Source organism: Belonocnema kinseyi, chromosome 4, assembly GCF_010883055.1.
Source record: "Belonocnema kinseyi isolate 2016_QV_RU_SX_M_011 chromosome 4, B_treatae_v1, whole genome shotgun sequence".
NCBI classification, from domain to species: domain Eukaryota; kingdom Metazoa; phylum Arthropoda; class Insecta; order Hymenoptera; family Cynipidae; genus Belonocnema; species Belonocnema kinseyi.
The window spans coordinates 87,042,207-87,046,800 of NC_046660.1; the positions used below are offsets into that span (position 1 = coordinate 87,042,207).

Sequence of the window (4,594 nt, forward strand, 5' to 3'; positions counted from 1 at the left end):
ATTTTATTAACATGTTAATTTCCGTGCAAAGTTGTAAACTGTCCTTATTAACAAATAGTAATGGCCTATGATGCTTCTCCTATAATGAATTTCCCACAATTTTTCGTGATTATAGGAAACTCATGATATAAAATCATAATATAAAAAACGATTATAGAATGATCAGCAGACAAAAAGTAGATAGACTACAGAAGAAGAATTTTTTATACCATTGATAATATTATATAGAAGTACACAAAAATAGCGATTCTGCGCAAAAAAAAACTTTATACAGAAAAAATCTGCAAACTCTCTTAATATCTTTTGAATTGCTTCAGATTTCATTGAAATCCCCTGATACCTTTGGAAATTCTTTTACATCTGTGGAAATTTGAGAAATCTCTTAATACATTGGAATTTAAAAAAAAACTTAATATTCCCAAAATCCTTTGAAAGTCCTTCTAATTTCTGCATAGCCCATCAACTCGTTGAAATCTATAGGAGTCCCTTGAATTAAAATCTATATTATTCCCAAGAGTTTTCTAGACATTTGTTTATAAGTACCTTAAAATCAATTTAAATATTTTGAAATTGCGAAATTCATAAAAATAAGCATACATCATTTAAAATCCCTAAAAATATAAATTATGACTGTGTTTAATCGTCCAGAAAAATTAGAGGAGCTGGAAAAGGGGATCGACAAGTCCCGAATTTCGGGACGACACACTTCGATAATTTAAACTAAACTAATTAATTAAAATGCTCTAAAAAGTAACTGTTTAAATCACTAAAAGTCTTTGAAGTCTTTGGATATTCAATAAAATCCTTCAAATTTTGTAAAATTTCTTTAAATACTTTAAAATCTCTTGCAATGTTTCGGATCGCTAGTAATTTCTTTAGATTTAATTTAATTTATTGTTTTGCAGTTCTCTAGAAACACCTCAAAATCTTTAGAAATGCTATAAAACTCTTTGAAATCCATTGAATTTTTTTAAATCTCTTTAAATTCTTTAAAATCTGTTAAGGTCCCTTATATTCTTTGAAATAATTGAAGGTCCAATAAAATCCCTTATACACTCAAAAATGTGTCTGGTTAAATCAACGAGAATGCCGGTTAAATATGCCCTTACTATTTTTTTCTGGTTAAGGTAATCAGAATTCTGATTTTTTTAATCAGAATTTCTGTTTAATCTAACCAGAAAAAATATTAAGGGCACATTTAACCAGAAATCTTATTAATTGAACCAGACTTTTTTTTCAGTGTACCTTCTACAATTTTCTAAAATCATTTAAAATCTTCGAAAATCCTGCAAAATTTATTGATATTCTTGGAAATTGTTTAACTCTCTCTTTTCCCTGTAAGTTCGTTGGAATATTTTTAAACAAATCTTTTGAATTATTTTAATTTGTTTGAAATACCTTAAAAACCTTTGAAATCGTTAGGACCGCTAGAAGTTCCTTGAAAATTCAATTAATTGAATGTATTATTCAAAGTTATCTAGCACTTTCATAAAAAAGTGCTTAGCTTATTTTTAAATCCTACAAAACTGTTTAAAACTCTTTAACATATTTTTAGATCTCCGTGCATTTAATTGTTTCTAATTTTCTGGAAGTGCAACACTCAGATGCCAGACGTACCCCATTGCACAGTACATGATGCGGACCTCTTTGCACAGAAAAGTGAGCCTCAGCTACTTTGCCATCTAGCAGCCTCTTTCCTACCTAAGCTGTGAAGAGAGACGGCCGGGTTAAAATGGCCTGAATATCCCCTCTGAATTCATCATTTGGATGCACAGATGAAGTAAGTAACTCTTTTCTAGGTCTTCACAAAATCACAAGCAAATTTTTCCTCGATTTGAGGGAACCTACAGCTTAAGGTGCGTTCCGAACCACTAAAGCTTCGATAGAAGTAGGCAGAAAAATTTCAATTGTGGGTCCGGATGCAATAAGGGACAATAGCTGTTCTTTTTGATAGAATATAGTACGAAAATGTAAAAAAACTGCGATTAAATAAAAATAAATATAAATTCCCTGGAAATTTGTATTTTTTGTATTTGTAATTTCTGTATTTCATAATAGTCAGGTTTCCAAGCAGCAGGGCTGAGGTTTGACCCCTGAGTCGATAGCAATAATTGCTATCGACTCAGGGGTCAAACCTCAGCCCATGTAGTCCATGTAAGTACAATTTTTAACCCTACTTATTATGTAGTATAAATAAACTATTGAATCGTACGATACACGCTCTACAATTTATTAAATGAAGCATACAAAGCAGGTTAAAAAATAGTGTAACATGCATGGGCTCAAATAATTTATTCCAGTAGAATCGAATGCTTAAAAACTCTTCCTGTTGGTAAAAATTAATCTTCGTGATACAAAATTTTAATTTCTGGTAGAAAATATATGTACTTTGTTGAAAATTCTACTTCTAAGGTTGAAAATTGAAATATTTGGTTGAAACTTGAACTTCTTTGTTTAAAATTCATTTTTCTGGTTAAAGATTCATCCTTTTAGTTAAAAATACATCTCTTTGTTTGAAAATTGAACTACTTTATTGAAAATGTGTTTTTTTTGTGGTTAAAAATGAATGTTTTAAACTGAAAATTAGAGATTTCTTAAAAAGCAAATTCAACTATTTGGTAGAAAATTATTCCTTTTTTTCACGAAAATTCATATATTCTGGTGGAAGATTCAAATATTTGGTAGAAAAATCGTCATTTCCTATTTGGTTAAGAAATTATGTAATTTGTTAAAATATCATCTTTCTTGGTAGAAAATTAATCTTCTCGTTTCAAAAATCAATAATTTGATTAGAAATGTATTTTGTTGAGAATTCGTTTTTTCAGTAGAAAATGAATGTTCTAGCTTAAAGATTCATCTTTTTGTTTGAAAATTTAATTACTTTATTGAAAGTTAAGCTACTTCGTTAATTTCTAAGGAACGCTAAGCTGCCCCCCCCCCCCCAAGAAAATCTATGAAGGGGGTACCTGGTTCAAAATTTCAGAAACCCCTAAACTGTAGATTTTTTCTTTCGGGGGGGGGGGGGCTATAGTGGGATTTTAAAATTATTAATATGAATCATTGCCATAGATTCACTTTTAGGATCAAAATAAAAGCTCGATATTCTTAAATATTGATTATCTTTCAGCTTTCTTTCGGGGTTAAAAGTGAAAAAAAGAATTGCACACCTGGCCAAAGATTACATCTCAGGACAGGGGAAGTGGTAAACCTACTATTATTCCATGCATATCTTTCAATTGTAAGAATTGTAAAAGTAATTAATATAAAAGTCGAATGGAATCAACTTTTTGTTTATCAAATGCCTCGGATATTTTGAGTATATTGCTCCCCATCACAAGAAAGGCTTAGTCACGAAACATGAAACGTGATACTTTCAAGTCAAAACAGGTGTTGCTTTATATTTATCGAACATCACATCCGACAACTGCAGGATTTCGCCGGGAACGGGTGCTAATCTGGAAAATTGCACCCGCTTCCAGCGAAATCGCAGTAAAATTTCAACCATAACCACGTCTCACGACCGTGAGATAGGTGGTTACAGTCTGTAATAGAATCAATACGACAATCCAGCAAAAGCCTCGTGCACCCTAAGAACACGGAGCGACCCAAGGACAACCGCCCTCTGCATTTTCTCGCAAGTGTTCTAGCATATTGTTGACAAGCAGGGATGCTTTTTAGGCCATTAGCAAGTGAAAGCTTGGCACCTCCATGAGCGCCGATGATAAGAACGATCAATTTAACAGAATATTCCAGGTACAATCGTTGCAACTCCCTTATAAGGTCTCAATACTTCTCTTTCTTTTCATTCTCCTTGGTTATGATGTTTTTGTCAGCTGGTGCCGAAAATTCGATAACAAATATGGTTCGCTTCTCGAAGTAAAGAAGAACCATGTCAGGCCTCGAGTGAGCAATAGAAACAATTGTCGAGGATATAAAGTTCTAGTATATGCGGCACTTCCCATTCTCGACAATTGACTCAATTTCCCTAGGAGTATTTAGAGGAGCGATATTAAGGTTAATGCCGTAGGAGTGACAGAGATGGTAATAAAGCACTCTTAGTGCCGCATTGTGCCTTTGAATGTAGGTCGTTCCCGCGTGAGTTGGACAACTATATAGTATGTGAGCTAAATGCTCGGGGTGTGCATGGTACGCCCTGCAGCTATCATCGGGAATGTCTTGGCTCTAAATGTGGCGACGGTATGTTAAGGTGGAAATGACACTGTCCTGGCATGCAAAAATGAAACCCTCTATACCAGACTTCAATCCGGGCGATTTAAGGAAAGCAAACGTTAGCTCACAAGACATTGACTGATCCTTCACATTTCTGTGGAAGATAGCGTGCATTCTCTTATCGAGGAGCTGTTCATGAAAGTTTTTCTCTTGTGCTTTCTTAATCAGGGCTTTCAGGAGTGAGCTCTCGAGATAGATAAGATTTGATGCATTTTGATCACCCCTAATACTGAAGTCAAGTACGAGTGCTTCAGCAGCCTCCTCCGCTGTTTTGTACAGAAACGCTCCTTTGCCCACTTCTTCGTGATTCCTGACTATTTTAAGAAGAGGGTCTCTTCCATTTGCAACTCTATGTGCTGTACCC

At 33.8% G+C, this 4,594-nt stretch overlaps 1 protein-coding gene across 1 annotated transcript in view; it reads right to left on the bottom strand.

Moving 5' to 3' along the window:
- Positions 1 to 4,594, bottom strand: part of LOC117170991 (anosmin-1) — a 109,434-nt gene that overhangs the window by 88,666 nt on the left and 16,174 nt on the right. The window lies entirely within an intron of this gene.